Genomic DNA, 18,161 nt, shown 5'->3' with positions numbered 1-18,161 from the left:
TGAATATCGGTTTATCTTCATTTCACAGATGGACCGATGGGAAGCCCAAGTCTCTGAGGGGCTCAAACCCAGGGATCCCTGGGTCAGTGTAGGCGGTGCAGTGGTGAAAAGAGGGCATCTTGGGAAAGTCTGAAGCAGTGGTTAAGAGCTAGAGATTTTACCCAGAAATAGTCCTGGTTCACCACATCCCAGCTGAGGTACCTAGGGCAAGCTTTCCCTCTGGCTTAAAATATCTTGCCCCTGACCTCAACTTCTTGACAGGTTGAGGTAGATGTGCACCAGGAAAGGATCCACTCAGGCAGGCTTATCAGAAACCTGGGAACCCCATGGCCTGAAGGTGTGTCCAGGCTCTGGCAAAATAGAAAACAGGCCTGAGCTTTGAAATGACCACTTTTTGCCAGCTTTACTTTTTTTTTTTTTTTAAGATTTTATTTTATTTATTTGAGAGAGAGAGCAAGTGAAAGACAGAAGACAAGCATGGGGAGGGGCAGAGGTAGACTCATAGCCCAAGCAGGAAGCCTGATGTGGGGCTCCATCCCAGGACTCTGGGATCATGACAAGCCAAAGGCAGACGCCCAACCGACTGAGCTGCCCAGGCACCCCTGCCAGCTGTATTTTGCTGAAGTTGCCTGGGACTTCTTTCATCCATCAAGGTTCTGTCGGTGTCATGTGGCTCCTGGCAGACTGTTCCCCCAAGAAAGTTTCTCTCAGTGAGCCCTAGACTTCCAGTGCCGGGGTCCTAGCCATAGCACTGCTTTTCAGATAAGGGAACAGAGGCTCAGAAGGGCTAAGTCAGCGTCCAGAGTTTCACAGGTGGACTGTGAGTGAGTAGGACGCAGACCAGCCTTCGGAGCTCAGAGCCCTGGAAGAACACCACGGGGGCCCACAGAGGAGCTTTTTTTTTTTTTTTTTTTTTTTTTAAAGGGTTTATTTATTCATGTGACAGAGATCACAGGTAGGCAGAGAGGCAGGCAGAGAGAGAGAGGAGGAAGCAGGCTCCCCACTGAGCAGAGAGCCCGATGCAGGGCTCGATCCCAGGACCCTGGGATCATGACCTGAGCCAAAGGCAAAGGCTTTAACCCACTGAGCCACCCAGGCGCCCTCACAGAGGAGCTTTTGGGGTGTTTGCTGAGTGAAGCTCTAGGTGCCTACTGGGTGCTAGCTGCAGAAGCTGAAAATGGGATTCACGTTCAGTTTTCATCAGGGTGGAGCTCACAGCCTGAGGGAGAAGAGTTGCTTGGCGGCAGAGGTGGTGGAATGGGGGGTGGGGAGGGCAGAGAATGAAACAGGGCACTGACATCCACTCTAGAAAGTCTAGTGTGACAATGATGTTATTGCGGGACTTCATGGCTTTTTGCAGAATTGTTGTACATCTGGGCCTTAAGGGCTCAACGGGTTATGCCGTATGGCCCCCAGCAGAATCAGGGGTCCAGAATGAGAGTTCATTCAATAACTATTCATTGAGACTATACTGTGTGCCAAGCACTGTTCTGGGTATTTGACATGTGTTAGTGAACAGAATGTGCTAACCCCCTGACTTCGTAATGCTGACATTCTAACCTATTATACAGTGTGTTAAAAGGTGAGACAGGGGCATCTGTGTGGGTCAGTGGGTGAAGCACCTAAATCTTGATTTTGGCTCAGGTCATGATCTCCACATTGTGAGATTGAGCCACACATCGGGTTCCATGCTGGGCCTACATGGAGATTAAGAGTCTCTCTCTCTCTACCTCTATAAAAGAAAAGAAAAGAAAAAAAAAAAAGAAAGAATGTGATACAGAAAATAAAAGCAGAAAAAGGGGGGAAAGGTTAAAAGTATGAGGGGAGCAGGGATTGCATACTAGAGTGATCAGGAAAGGTATCATTGGGAAGGTGACATCTGAATAAAGATCTGAAGAGGTGACAGGTGAGCTGCATCAGTATCTGAAGGCAGAGCATTTCAGACAGATGAAACAGCATGTGCAAAGGCCCTGAGGTAGGAAGGTGCTCAGCCACATTTGAGGAACAGTAAGGCTGGAAGAGAGTGGGTGAAGGGGAGAGCAGTAGACAAGGTCATAGAGATAGTTAGGGTGTAATGGAGGCCGAAGAGCAAGGGAATTAAGGTAACATTTAGCTCTACTTAGTGAGAACCGGGGAACATTGGAGGGTTTTGAGCAAATTTTAATAAGACCACTCTTATTAACATTCAGGAGGGTTGGGGAGGCAAGGAGGCCAGCAGTTCACCAGGCAGTGGCCAGGTGAGAAGGTGGGGGGCAAGACAGGCTACCCTGGCTCATTACTTTTGGGGTTGTAGGGTGAGGGTGGCACTCAGGCTTTGGCTTGAGCAACTCGAGGCCTGGAGATTCCATTGACTAGGTGAGAAGGACCTTGGAGTGTCATGTGTGGGAGGTCGGGAGTCTAGTGTTGGATGCGTTCAGTTTTAAGTACCAATTGAGGGGTGCCTGGGTGGCTCAGTGGGTTAAGCGTCTGCCTTCAGCTCAGGTCGTGATCCCAGAGTCCAGGGATCAAGCCCTGCATCAGACTTCCCACTCTTTGGGGGGGGTCTGCTTCTCCTTCTGCCCCTCCCCCTACTTGTGTTCTCTCTCTCTCTCTCTCAGATAAATAAATAAATTTTTAAAAAAAAGATTTTATTTGTTTAATTTACAGAGAGAGACACAGCGAGAGAGGGAGCACAAACAGGGGGAGTAGGAGAGGGAGAAGCAGGCTTCCCTCTGAGCAGGGAGCCCAATGTGGGGCTCGATCCCATGACCCTGGGATCATGACCTGAGCCAAAGGCATCCGCTTAACAACGGAGCCACCCAGGTGTCCCAATAACTAAAATCTAAAAAAAAAAAAAAAGAAAAAGAAAAAGTGCCAATTAAAGGGCACCTGGCTCACTCAGTTGGAAGAACCTGTGACTCTGGATTTAAAGGTCATGAGTTCTAGCCCCATGTTAGGTGTAGGGATTACGCAAATGAATAAATAAGAATTTTTAAAAAGTGAAGTGCCCATTGGATGGGCCTGTGTGATGTCACAGGGCAGCTGGACACAAGGTCTGGGCTAGAGATCTGACATTGGGAATCACAGCCCCGTTTATCATAGTTACAGTCAAACACCCGGCTGGAATGACTGAGGGAACAAGTGAAGATAGAGCAGAGGGGGTCTAAGGACTGAGAACAGGGGCACCACAATGTTAGAAGGTGCCGGGACATGAGGAGGGACCAAACAGGGAGCCTGAGGAGGAAAAGCCAGGGAGGGAGGAGGAAATGCTGCAGTGTGAGAGGGGGAGCAAGCAATCATGTCAGGTGCAGCTGAGAGGAAGGGCTCATTTATTGTGGAGGCCCATACACCTGGGAGTAGAGGCGGGGCTATTCGTAATCACACTGGTGCAACAGACAAAAACCAGGGCTGTCCCAGGCAGGCGACAGGTATGGCTGCGGTAGGTGAGCAAGGAAGCTGGCTGGTGGCTGTCCCACCGTGGAAGTTGCTGGTGGTGCAGGCATTGCTGGAGGAGTTGGGTGGGGGCAGCTTGGACTGAGTGGGAAGAAAGAAAGTGGGGAGGGCCAGGCAGCGGAGAAATGGGGTGGTACCTGGTGGGGGAGCTGATTAGAGTGGGAAGTGTTTTAAATTAGGAGAAATAACGTATTTGTAAGCTAAAGGAACAGGGAAAGGTGACAGATCCTCCAGTATATGTAGTTTCTGGTGAAGTTGAAAGATAGTGGGAGTTGGGGGGGCCAGAGGAAGTGAGCTGGGTCAGAAAGTGGGGGGGATGGGTGGGAGGTTGGGGGGACCAGGTGGTGAGTATTAGAGAGGGCACGGATTGCATGGAGCACTGGGTGTGGTGCAAAAATAATGAATACTGTTACGCTGAAAAAATAAATTAATTAAAAAAAAAAAAAAGAAAGTCGGGGGGATGAGATGGAGATCCCCAGGGTCAGCGGTAACATGGTGATGATACACTCCAGTGGCAGAGGGCAAGTTGAGAAAGGAAAGGAGGCCAAGAGACAGAGAGGCTGGGGTGGGCATTGGAAAGGTTTACTTGGATATGGAAATAACCAAGAATTAGCACAGGGACATAGGGGAATGTCAGTGAGGCAGGAACCAAATCTTCAAAGAATGGTGTAGTCTGTCACTAGCCATCAGGGAGATTCAAATTGAAGATTTTATTTATTTATTTTGACAGAGAGAGATCACAAGTAGATGGAGAGGCAGGCAGGGAGAGAGAGAGAGAGAGAGAAGCAGGCTCCCTGCTGAACAGAGAGGCCGATGAGGGACTCAATCCCAGGACCCTGAGATCATGACCTGAGCTGAAGGCAGTGGCTTAACCCACTGAGCCACCCAGGTGCCCTGGGGTGATTCAAATTAAAAACACATTGAGATACCACCTTACACCTGTTAGAATGGCCAAAATTAGCAAGACAGGAAACAACATGTGTTGGAGGGGATGTGGAGAAGGGGAACCCTCTTACACTGTTGGTGGGAATGCAAGTTGGTGCAGCCTCTTTGGAGAACAGTGTGGAGATTCCTCAAGAAATTAAAAATAGAGCTTCCCTAGGACCCTGCAATTGCACTACTGGGTATTTACCCCAAAGATACTGATGTAGTGAAAAGAAGGGCCATCTGTACCCCAATGTTTATAGGAGCAATGGCCACGGTCACCAAACTGTGGAAAGAACCAAGATGCCCTTCAACGGACAAATGGATAAGGAAGATGTGGTCCATATACACTATGGAGTATTACGCCTCCATCAGAAAGGATGAATACCCAACTTTTGTAGCAACATGGACAGGACTGGAAGAGATTATGCTGAGTGAAATAAGTCAAGCAGAGAGAGTCAATTATCATCTGGTTTCACTTGTGGAGCATAACAAATAGCATGGAGGACAAGGGGAGATGGAGAGGAGAAGGGAGTTGAGGGAAATTAAAAGGGGAGGTGAACCATGAGAGACTGTAGACTCTGAAAAACAATCTGAGGGTTTTGAAGGGGTGGGGGGTGGCAGGTTGGGGGAACCAGGTGGTGGGTATTGGAGAGGGCACGGAATGCATGGAGCACTGGGTGTGGTGCAAAAACAATGAATACTGTTATGCTGAAAATAAATAAAAAATAAAATAAAATAAAATAAAATAAAATGGTGTAGTCTGGTGATATGAGATTCAAAACTGAGGTCCTTCTAGGGAGGGACAGATAATTGTCTGGGAGCATCTACTTGTCCTCTAATATGTCTTCTTCCTTAATAATAAGCCTCTGATTTGTAGCTAAGCATAAGGATACCCAGAAAAACACATTTCCCAGCATTCTTTACAATCATGTGGCCATGGGGCCAAATTCTGGCTGTTGGGATATAAGTGGCAATGTGCATGCCACTGCCTCAAAGTGTTCTTACGGGGGGTGTGTACCGTTCTTGGTTATTTTTTCCTTCCCTTGGGTTGGCAAGAGGGCCTAATGGCTGGAGCTCTCGCAGCTATCTTGAACCATGAGGTAACTTTGAGAAAGTGAGCTGTGACTGTGGAGCCACCAGCTAGAAGCCTTGATTTGAGAGAGAGAGGACAAGAAAAGAAACTCATCTTGTTTAAGTCACTGTGACATGGAGATTTTATTTTTTTAAGATTTTATTTCTTTATTTATTTGTGAGAGAGAGCACAAGCAGGGGAAGGGACATGAGGGAGGATGGCAGGGGCAGAGGGACAGTAGATTCCCTGTTAAAAGCACAGATGCCAGACACCAGGGCTCAATCCTAGGACCCTGAGATTAAGACCTGAGCTGAAGTCAGATGCTTAACCAAGTGAGCCACTCAGGTGCCCCAACATGGAGATTGTCTATTACTTGTAATTAAACTTAACGCTAATGGCTCCAAGTGGAAAGTTATGTTTGGGTTGTACTGAAAATGACATTTAGTGCTAGCGGGTATTGGTGGATGCTAGGATGCTTTTGAAAGTTGTTGAATAGGATACAGGCTGACAGGAACTGGATGTCCAGAGAGGCTGTGGAGAGTAAGTTAGAACACACGAAGGAGACAGCAGAAGCGAGGATGCGTAGTTAAGTCTTGGCTCAATGACAGCATCTGAAGGACTGGGTCTGGACATCAAGTTTTAGGAAGGTTGTGAGGTTGGCGTTAGTTTAACTAGCAGTTTTGGGATTTGATCATGGTGAGAGTCAGGCTGGAGTGAGTCTTGGGGCTGCAAATGGGAAGAGTGCCAGGGTTGGCCTTGGGGTCACTGGACGTGTCTGGCACACTGAGAAATGGGCACTTAGGGGTTCTGGGATATGGCTGGTGCTAAGGTTAGCATCTGATGCAGTGGTTCCCAAGCGGAGATCAACTGGGAGAGATGGATATCCTTAGAGCTTGGGGCCAGGCTGTTTGGGTAACTTTGGGGGCCATGGTGCCCAACCATGAATTGGAATCATTCAGTGTTTTTTTAAAGTGTATTTACTAATTTATTCATTTTTTTGTAATCTCTATATCCATTATGGGGCTCAAACTCATGATCCTGAGATCAAGAGTTGCATGCTCTTCCAACTGAACCAGCCAGGCACCCCCACTCAGGAGTTTTGTTTTGTTTTGTTTTAAAACACTGATGGTTGTCGTTATCTCCCAGAAATTCTGAGTTAATTATTATGCAGTGGGGCTTGGACAGATGGCATTTTAAAAGTTCCTTGGACAATCAGAGCCATCTGTGGGGCCTGAATTCCTCAGTCTTTAAATTAATCCTCTTGGCTAAGTAGTGGTTTTCATAGTGGGGTCCCTGGCCCAGCAGCATCAGCGTCACTTGGGAACATACTGGAAATGCTCGTTCTCAGACCTTACCACTGACTCTCAGCAGCTGGGGCGCAGGGGGATGGGGGTGGGCAGCGATCAGCATTCTAGCACCCCTCTGGGGGATTCTCATGCCCACTCAAATTGGAGAATCACTGAAAAACAGCACCGTCTCTGGGAGGCCTTCAAGAAAAGACTGAACTCTTGGGCACTTCTCTGCGCTTCTCTGGGTTGTGGACTCATCTCTCCAGCTGTGGATGGTAAGCTCCATGAGGTAAGGGACTCTGAACATCCTGTTCACAACTATCAGGGCCTGGCCCAGAGCCTGTGTTGAGAACTGAACCAGGACAGAGAGACACAGAGAACGATCTGTGAACAGGGAGGGGAGACCCTCCCTGCCTTTCTCTTCTCTTGGTTCTGCAAAATGTGAGCCTAATGTTTGCTGGGTTTACAGATACAGATTTCTGGCACACATGGGCCCTCAAATGCCTGTGGGGCGACCTGGCACTTGGGGGCAGAGGTGTGGGTGCGCTCCAGCATGGGGCATAATACCACCAGGCAGTGCCGGTCCCAAGTCCGTCTGTGCATCCCCAGTGTGGTGGGTGACTGTGACGTTGGCCTGGTGTAGGACTTGACAGGCAATGTACGACATTTTTCCTTTTTTTTTTTTCTTTTAAACTTTTTATTTTGAAACAATTTCAAACTCTCATACACGTCGCAAGACCAGTCTAATGAGCTCTGGAGTACCCTTGGCCGAAAGATCCCAACTGAGTTTTGCTGACTGCCGGAACAACGGCGTTTACCCGTCCAGGACCAGACTTGGAGTGGGTAGTCGGTCTGCCTAGTCCTCTTCGAGCTGTGAGAGCTTGTCTGGGGGACTATGGCTATCTGCGATCTTCACTTTCAATTCCTGTGATTGGAGAGTTGCCTTCTGAACCCCGCCTCCGTGTAAGAAGCCACTTGAACGTCAGCTTAGCTGAATCCCCAGGGACCCTAGGGGTGAGCAGGGACTGTGAGCCAACCCAAAGCCAGGCAGGACTTGGCTTGATTGGCCCCTTACCTGGGCCAGCTGGGAGCATTCTCACCTCAGGTGCCCTCCAGTCTCCCCCTCACTGCTTTCCTCTGCAGTGATAGGAAAGGTGACCTCCGGGATTGCCCCCACCACATCAGTTCCTCCTGAGTGACTGGCTCCACGTGGGTCACCGGCTTCGGCTTGGAAGACTTGGTTTCATTCGAGGACGGGATACTCGGATTGGCCAGTTTGAGTCTTGGGCCCGCCTAAGGGCGGGGCTCTCTATAATTGATAGCCCGAAGCCCAAGAGAAAAGGGTCAAAGCAACAATAAAAAGGAGGGGTTCTGCTACTTCTGATCAGTCCGCAGGGGAAGCCATTGTCAAGAGTCAGGAACGATAATAATCCTAGCGGTATTACAGCTACTGGCTCAGTAGCAGTCCTAGCTTTTTTTTTTTTTTTTTTTTTAAGATTTTATTTATTTATTTGAGAGTGAGAGAGAGCGCGCGCGCGCGCATGACCAGGGGTAGGGGCAGAGGCAGAGGGAGAAATAGAGTCTGCTGAGCAGGGAGGCCCACCTGAGGCCCAGTTCTAGGATCCTGGGATCGAGACCTGAGCTGAAGGCAGACGTTTAACCGACTGAGCCACCCAGGCGCCCGCTAGCAACCCTTGTAACACTTACTGAGAGTTTGCTGGCTTCCAGGCACTGTTTACTATAACCACTTCATGTGATAGATGTTACTTTCAGACGCGTTTCCATCGAAGGCAATTTCACGGAGAGGCGCAGTCAGTTGCCCAAAGTAACACAGCCGTGTCCAGCAGACGTGGGGGTCCCACGTCCGCAGGGCTCTCTCCAGAGGAGGTGTTGGCGCACACAGGAACACACCCTGTCCCCTCCTCCGTGACCTCCTGCGGCACCTGGGAGCCCTGGGGGAGCAGAACACCTCAGTAGATTGCTTATCGGAAGTCCAGATAAGGGAGCCTAGAGCAAAGCCCGGAGGAGCAGAAAACAGAGCAGGTGAGTTATCGCCGTGGTTTGCTTCGCTATGGCAATACTTACCGACCTTTACAAAACCCCAGTGGTCAAGCCACACCCCAGACCAATGGGGTGGGGGGGGGGCTCAGTCATCGGTATTCTTATGAGTTTTGTTTTTTGTAAAGATTTTATTTATTTGAGAGAGATAGAATGAGCAGGGAGAGGGGCAGAGGGAGAAGCAGGCTTCCCGCTGAGCAGGGAGCAGGACTGGACTGGGGACTCCATCCCAGGGCTTTGGGATCATGACCTGAACTGAAGGGAGATGTTTAACCTACTGAGCCCCCCGGGGCGCCCCAGGCTTTAGTACTATTTTTAAGGCATCCCCTTTTTAAGGCATGTCCAGCTAAGGTGGAGAACCACTAGTGTAGAGGCCTTCTGGCTTAGAGGAAATAGCTGTGGGTTAAGATCTACCTAGGTTTGAGAGACTTGGCCCCATCATCGCAAGCTGTGTGACTTTGTGCCAGCCACTTAGTTTCTCTGAGCTTCGATTTCCTCATGTGTGGAATATCTGTGGCAAAGATAGCATAGGGATTGTCATGGCTGAATGAGATGTCCCTAAGGAACTTAGCGGCTCACCATCACTAGGATGAGGCTGTGGAATAAACTTTAGGGGCTTTAGGGGACCCTCAGACTCCAGGTTTTCCCACCTGGAGCTTCTGCTCCCACTGAGGGCCCTGAGGCTCCCAAATGCAGTGAGCTTGAGAAGGGATCGGCTGGCTGGAGTTGGGGCAAAGTGGTGGCGGGAAAGAGGAAATGGTTGTGCGCATGCACTGACTTAGCCCTACCACTAGGTGGCGACAGGAACACACCCACTGGGGGAGGACACCAGCCACAAGAGGAAGAGGGAATAGCGCAAAGATACTAGAGGGCTTTTTTGTTTTGTTATGTTGTGTTGTGGGTGTTTTTTTGTTTTTTTTTTTTTTTGTTTTTGTTTTTTTGTTTTTTTTTTTTTATTACTAGGTATGCTAAAATCTCATTTTCGTTCAAATTTATTTGCTTCGTGCAACAGTCCTGTGGTAGGCACCATTATCTTCCTTTAGCCTGTGAAGAAATTGAGGCAAGTTCTGCTAACTGGCAACTAGTAATTAAACCCAGTCAGTCTGACTCCAGATACTAGTCTCTTAACCACTGAGGTCATAGAAGGTCAGAGCTGCGAGGGCCTTTGGACGTTCTCGGGTCTTGTGATTCTTAAACCTGTTTGATGATAAAAATCACCTGAGGCTCTTTTAGAAAAATTTCAAATTCCTGGGGCCCAGGCCAGCCACTGAGTTAGAATGTCCCAGGAAAAAGGGGCCTGGGAATGTGTGTGGTTAGCAAGAGTCCCGCTTGGATCCGTTCTCAGAGAAGGAAAGTGACCTGTTCAAGGTCACATGGCCAGTCTCCTCCAAGCTCTTAACACCCTGAAATCCAGAAGCCAGGTCACTTCTAAAGAGATGAGACAATATACCATGTGATCCAGCAATTCCACTTTCAGGTGACTCCCTGAAGGAATTGAAATCAGGGTCTGGAAGAAATATCTGAACACCCACGTTCACAGCAACATTACTCACAATGGCTACAAGGTGGGAGCCACCCTCAAGTGCCCGTCAACAGATAAATGAATAAGCAAATGTGATTGACATATACCATTAAATATTACTCCAGCTTAAAAAGGAAGGGGGGGCGCCTGGGTGGCTCAGTGGGTTAAAGCCTCTGCCTTCGGCTCAGGTTATGATCTCAGGGTCCTGGGATCGAGCCCTGCATCAGGTTCTCTGCTCATTGGGGAGTCTGCTTCCCCTTCTCTCTCTGCCTGCCTCTCTGCCTACTTGTGATCTCTGTCAAATAAGTAAGTAAAATCTTAAAAAAAAAAAAAAAGGGAATTCTGTCACAGGCTATGACATGGATGAGCTTTGAGGATGTTATACTAAGTACAATAAGCCCATCACACAAAGACTATATGATTCCACTTACATGAAGTACATACAGGAGTCAAATTCACAGAAGCAGAAAGTAGTACGATGGTTTCTAGGAGCGGGGTAGGGGGGTGTGAAGAGGGAAGAAGGGGATGGGGAGTTCGTGCTTAACTCATACACAGTTTGGGAAGATGAAAGGAGTTCTGGAGATGGATGGTGGTAAAGGTTTTGTAATAATAGGTACTTAATATCACTGAACTGCACATTAAAAAATGATCAGAATGGTTGATTTTTATGTGTATTTTCTTTTTGTTGTTGTTGTTTTGTTTTTAATTAATTTTTTATTTTTTATAAACATATATTTTTATCCCCCCGGGGTACAGGTATGTGAATCACCAGGTTTACACACTTCACAGCACTCACCATAGCACATACCCTCCCCAATGTACATAACCCCACCCCCCTTCCGACCCCCCTTCCCCCCAGCAACCCTCAGTTTGTTTTGTGAGATTAAGAGTCACTTGTGGTTTGTCTCCCTCCCAATCCCACCTTGTTTCATTTATGTGTATTTTACCAAAGTAAAAAATAAAAAAAAAAGGAAAAAAAAAGTTGACCACAATCTGTGCCTAGAGCTGGAGGGTGATAGCAAGGAGGAGTCAGAAGATAAATATGATTTCTTTTATCTTTTTTTAAAGTTTATTTAAGGAATATTTTTCTTTTTAATATTTTATTTATTTATTTGACAGAGAGAGATCACAAGTAGGCAGAGAGGGGGAAGCAGGATCCCTGCCGAGCAGAGAGCCCAATGCAGGATCATGACCTGAGCCAAAGGCAGAGGTTTAACCCACTGAGCCACCCAGATCGCCATTTAAGCAATCTTTACAATTGACGTGGGGTTGGAACTTAAAGCCCTGAGACCAAGAGTCACGTGCTTTTCTACCTGAGCCAGTCAGGTGCCCCCCCCTTCCTTTATCTCTTGAATGATTTTGTGAATAAATATTACACGGACATTGAGGAACACTGTCAAATCCCCCCTCTCCTCAAAAAGGATTGTGCTGAAGTGCATGGGTGACTCAGTCCGTTAAGGGTAGGACTCTGGATTTCAGCTCAGGTCATGATCTCAGGGTCGTGAGATTGAGCCCAGAGTGGGGTTCCATGCTGAGCGTGGAGTCTGCTTAAGAGTCTCTGCCTCCCTCTCCCTCTATTCCTCCCCTGCTTCTCTCTCTCTTAAAAAAAAAAAAAGGATAGTACTAAAAATGTATGAATATATTTTTTCCTCAAAACTTCACCAAATCTGGTTTTATCATTTTCCTTTTTTTCTTTTTTTAAAATATAGGCTCCTTGCCCAGTGTGGAGCCCAGTGTGGGGCTTGAACTCAAGACCCTGAGATTAAGACCTGCACTGAGATCAAGAGTCAGATGCTTAACTAACTGAGCCACCCAGTTGTCTCTCTTGCTCTTTCTTTTATTTTTTCTATTTAATGGATGAGAGATGGTATTTCATTATTGTTTAAATTTGAATTAAAACTTATTAGATATTGGGACACCTTGGTGGCTCAGTTGGTTAAATGTCTGCCTTCGGCTCGGGTCATGATCCCAGAGTCCTAGGATCGAGTCCTCGGTCTGTCTCCCCACTGGGTGGGAAGTCTGCTTCTCCCTCTGCCTGCTGCTCTCCCTGCTTTCTCCCTGTGTTCTTGCTCTCTCTCTGACAAATAAATAAATAAAATCCTTTTTAAAACAAACTTACTAGAAATTAAGTGAAAGGTCCAAAATTTACCAGTGTTGTTGGTACCAGCCTCAGAAATGATTTCCCCCAGAATGTTAATTGCCAATTGATTATATAAAATAAAGCAAATCTGTGTTTATTGTTAAAGTGAATCAATAAAACGCCAACATCTGTGCTGCAGAGGGGCTGGTGGCTCCCGCTTTGATTGTTCTTGCTTATTCAAGAATTCCAGGTTCTCAGACTGAGGCTCTTGAGGAGCTGGTGGGAGATGGAGATTGAAATGAGCAGCATAGAAGAGCTTCAGGGCATGAGGAATGAGGGAAGAGAGGAAAGGGGATTTAAAGAATGAAATTGCTCGTTAATTACTTTAGGCTATGGGGTTGTATATCTTGGGTCAGATCCTGTTCTGAGACTGAACCACCTGGGACTGTGTTTTATTAGGGTTCCACCCTTATGAATGAAGACAGGGGTATGAGTTCTCGAACTTCCAACACCCTGACCTTCCTGCCACCCACTGACAGGGCCACACCCTGGACCCTGTCATCACCCGAAACCGCCCCACCTCCGAAATGACAATTCAGACATCCCGCTCTCTGATACTGGTCTTCCCACACCCCACCTGCTACCCTTTGCTCACTTTCTTCCACCACACCTCTCCTCTGACCCCATTGGGACTTCGAGCCCATCGATCCCAATTCTGCTGAGCCATCTTTTCCCTTTCCTCTTGGTAATGGCACCTACTCTTTCCTTGGAAGAAAAAAAAATTTTTTTTCCTCCCAGTATGGATAATGTGATTCAGCTGAGACTGTCTCTACCCTTCCTCTACCCCAGGGATAGGCATAGCTGGGCAATCATAATTTCAGACCTCTCCCCAGCAGCAGTGGGTCATGTGATGCTGGTCAGTCCAGGGAGAGCCAACCCCAGGACTATTGCTGAGATTCCAGAGAATTTTCTGGACATTTCCTTTCTGTTCAGGTGGCTCAGTGGACAGGACATAGCCTGGACTGGCTGGGGGTCTTCCTGGGAATGAGAGCCTGCAGAATAGTAAGAAAAACTGAGCAAAGAGAGGAGATTTCTAACAACCTTGTTGTAGTATCTGAAACTAGCTATTCCTAAAACTATCTTGGGTTTTTCAGATAATAAATCAATATCTAAGATTTGTACATTGGGGTTGGATTCTATCAATGGAAACAGACCTGTTTCCGTGCCACTCCTGCAAGGCTCTAGATCGGGGTTCCTAAACATCGTGCTCATCAGAATCACAAGCAGAGATTTTTTTTTTCCCTTAAAACCTTATGTGAAGGATACCGTGGATACAGAAAAGTGCATAAAACATAAATGTACAAGTTAGTGCATTATTATAAAGCCAGGTCCCATGTAACCTCACCTATATCAAGAACTAGAACACTCTACAAGCCTTAGCCCCTTGCTCCTATTCACAGGGAACTACCATGCTGACTTCTATGGCATCACTTCCTAGCTTCCTATGATCCTTTTCAGCCTGAGCGGAATTCCTGTTGGAGGAGGTAGTCAAGAGGACATGACCATTGGTTGACCCTTGAGCTAGACTCAGGTAATCGGAGGCTCCTCATCCCCCCTCGCCCCGTCCTTGGAATGTATGTTCTACCCAACCTTCCCATAGTGGAATCTGTTTTCAAGGACATAGTTTTGAGAGAATAAGGTGATGTTGAGATTGTCTGGTTATATATGTAACTGAACTTGAGACATCCAGCAGGTAGGTGTGGAGGTCTATGCCTTATGACCACCACAGACAAGCCTTGTGGCCATGAGTGGCCTGTCTCTTTCTTGGGTCTGTCCTTGCCCTCTGTAGACAGGAGCCAGTTTTCAAACTAACACTACCCTAGACACTATGGTGTAGTTTTGCCCATTTTAGAGTGTTACATAGGAATTATTCATTAATCTTAGTGAAGCCAAATTTGTCAGACTTTTCCTTTAAGGTTGGTGTCATGAAAAGAAATCTGTTACCCTCCCCTCCACTGCGGATTTCATCCTAATTATTTTCTTTCACCCTCTATCATCTTTTATAATCTTTATTGTTCTGCCCTCCATATTTAGGACAAAACCCACCTGGGATTTATTTGTGTATGGTGTGAAGTAAGGGTCAAGTTTCGTTTTTACCTCATGTGAACACTCAATCCATTTACTGGAAAGGCTCATGTGTGTCCTTCCCTTTGCTTTCAGCCACATGATCACAACGTCTTGATGTCAGTTTCTAGTCTTTTCTTGGTTGGTCTGTCCTTGTACAAATACCACTCTGTCCTCGTCACTGTACTTTTATTAAAAAGTCTTGATTTTCAGTAGAGCAATATTTCCATATTGTTCTTCTTTAGGAAGCTATTCTTAGCCTCCATTTGCATATGTATTTTAGAATCAACCTGTCATGCTCTACAAAGAAACAAAAACAAAAAAACAAAAGTAAAAAACAAACAAAAACCTGTGGGGATTTTTATTTGATTGCGTTGAGTCTATAGATCAATACATTGTTCAATATTGAGTCTTCCAATCTGTTTTCTTTTTGAGATGCAAATATCAGGGGCGCCTGGGTGGCTCAGTGGGTTAAAGCCTCTGCCTTCGGCTCAGGTCATGATCCCAGGGTCCTGGGATCGAGCCCCGCATCAGGCTCTCTGCTCAGTGGGGAGCCTGCTTCCTCCTCTCTCTCTGCCTGCTTCTCTGCCTATTTGTGATCTCTGTCTGTCAAATAAATAAATAAAATCTTAAAAAGATGCAAATATCAGGGGGCATCTGGGTGGCTCAGTGGGTTAAGTGTCTGCCTTTGGCTCAGGTCATGATCCCAGAGTCCCAGACTGAGCCCCACATCTGGCCCCCTGTTCAGCAGGGAGTCTGCTTCTCCCTCTTCCTCTGTCTGCTTGTGCTCTCTCTCTCTCTCTCTCGCTCATTTGCTCTCTCAAATAAATAAAAAATAAAAAATATTTACTTATTTATTTATAAAGATTTTATTTATGTGACAGAGAGAGACCAGCGAGAGAGGAAACACAAGCAGGGGGATTGGGAGAGAGAGAAGCAGGCTTCCCACTGAGCAGGGAGGCTAATGCAGGGCTCGATCCCACGACCCCAGGACCATGATCCAAGCTAAAGGCAGATGCCCAATGACTGAGCCACCCAGGTGCCCCTAAATAAATAAATTTTAAAAAGAAAGATGTACATGTTAGGAAGAGAAGATATAGGAAGGGGGGTAATTTTGTTTTGGGGGACCCAGATTTATTGAAATATAATTGACATAAAACACAGATTGGGTAAATTTAAGGTATACAGGTATTGATTTGATAATTTATATATTGCAAGATGATTACCACCATAAATTAGCTGACACTTGCTTCCTGCCACATAATTACCATTTCTTTTTTGTGGTGAGAATATTTAAGATCTACTCTTTAAGTAACTTAGTTTTTTAGAGATTTTATTTTTTTAAGATTTTATTTATTTTTGCAAGAAATTACATATATATTATATATCTAAATATATAATATATATTTATGTATTTATATAATATATAATTTTAGATAGAAATCTAAATTTATATCTAGATATAAATCTAAAATAAAAATAAAAATAAATCTAATTAAATCTAAATCTAAATATATAATTTATAAATAATATATTATGTGTATAATGTATGTGTATAAATACAGTATTATTAGCTATAATCACAATGCTGTACATTAGGCCCCTAGAATTTGTTAATTTTATAACTGTAAGTCTGTACCCTGGAAGTTTGTCTTCCAATTCTTGAACAGAGAAATATTTGTATGTATGTGTGCATGTGTACTCATGTGTGTACTCACACATAAAATTATTCAGAGAATTTAAAATTGTTTTCTCTATAATGCTTTTTTGCCCATCTCTTTTAGATTTATCTCCACATAATTGCTATCTATAGAATATTTTTAAAATGTTCTATTTATTTGAGAGAGAGAGAGCACGAGCAGGGGAAGGGAGAAAGGGAGAGGGAGAAGCAGGCTCCCCAATGAGCAGGGAGCCTGATGTGGGGCTTGATCCCAGAACCCCAGGATTATGTCTCAGCCCAAGGCAGACATTTAACCAACAGAGCCACTAAGGTGCTCCAATAATTGCTGTATCTTTAAATGCCATTCAAGGGGCTTAAAGTTCAGATTCTTTGGCTCATCTTTTGGAGAGTCTGAGGAGTTCTGGGGGCAGCAGGCAAATGTGAATTTTGGAAAAAGCTGCCTACGTGATTCTGATGGGCGGCCAGGGTTGGGAACATGGATGTCTCTGGGACTCCACTCATTGTCTCTTTCCAGTTCTGTTCAACCCCCTTCCTCTCCAGCTGGCTTGGTCCCAGAGGCCTTTGAGTGCATGCAAGTCTCTCTCTGGGAATAACCCGCTGATCCCTGTGGGTCCTACCGTCTCCCTTCACTCCAATGCAGAAAGTCCCATGCATTTTCCGAAGGGTCATCTACACCTGTTATTTTAACTTTTTAGTCTTACATACTCCTTTAAATACATTTGAAAAACCCTGTAGCCATTCACACATTTTAAAAAGATTTATTTATTTATTTGAGGTGGGGAGGGGTAGAAAGGAATTTAAGGAGGCTCTGCATGTGGGGCTGGATCCCATGACCCTGAGATCACAACCTGGGCCAAAACCAAGAGTCAGTTGCTTAACCAGCCGGCCACCCAGGCACACAATTTTGACATCTAATTCAGATCATCCTAACCCACCCCTGCGTCCTTCTGGTCTACCAGGCTGGCTCTTCCTTTCACCCTGTCATTCTCCTCCACCCCTGCAAGGTGGCTTCTGGTGTCTGCCTGCCATGAAAGCTACTCTACTCCAGGTTTTTAGACTTCCAAGTCACTCAGTTGTGGGGACAGTTTCAGTCTTTGTTTCCCTGCCTTCCCTGAAGCATCTGGCATGCTCTCTTCCTGGGTGCCTGCAACAGCACACTTTTCTCGTTGCACCCCCACCTAGCTCTAATGAGCTACTCACTGACCATGTTGAGCGATTGAAGGGAACAAGCTGGGAGAGAGCATCCGGGTACCTGGAAGGGAGGGTGCCAGAGCCGTTTCCTCAGCTCCAGCCTCTTCCTTTCCCACAGAGCCTCTCCCATCCCAAGACCTGCCAATCATACCCATGGATACAATGTTTCCCCCCAAATGAAGAAAATAGTATGGATCACTGTAAACCTTTAAGTGCACTGAAAAGACAAAGAAAGACATTTAAAACCACCTGAAATCCCCCTACCCTGAGAAAATTAATGATCATAATGCTGGTGCCCGTCTGGCTGCCTCTCTATGCATTTATACATACGCACAAGTGTTAGTTTACAGAACGTTGGCAAAAATGGTGGTTATCCTAGATGCCCCTTAAAAAAAAATACACGTTTTTTCCTTATTTATTCATTTTACCTTTCCTTCCCCAGAAACCAATGTTAACACTCTGGTGTATGTACTTCCAGACTTTCCGCTTGTTGACAGAATCACACATAAAAACACTGGAACATATATAGGATTATTTTTGTTACTATTTTTATATTAAAAAATCTGACCGTGTTATATACGCATCTTTTCTTTGTGCTTAGGTAACCCCTCGCATCAATTAGAAGAGCATTAACTTACCTCTTTTAAGGGCTGTATATTATTCCACATTTATTTATTCATTATTCCATTAAAGAGCATTCCACTTTGGGGCACCTGGGTGGCTCAGTGGGTTAAGCCTCTGCCTTCGACTCAGGTCATGGTCTCAGGGTCCTGGGATCAAGCCCC

The sequence above is a fragment of the Mustela erminea genome, chromosome 4, assembly GCF_009829155.1.
Source record: "Mustela erminea isolate mMusErm1 chromosome 4, mMusErm1.Pri, whole genome shotgun sequence".
Lineage (NCBI taxonomy): Eukaryota > Metazoa > Chordata > Mammalia > Carnivora > Mustelidae > Mustela > Mustela erminea.
The sequence above is the reverse complement of the archived record's forward strand: the minus strand, read 5'-3'. Positions refer to the sequence as shown.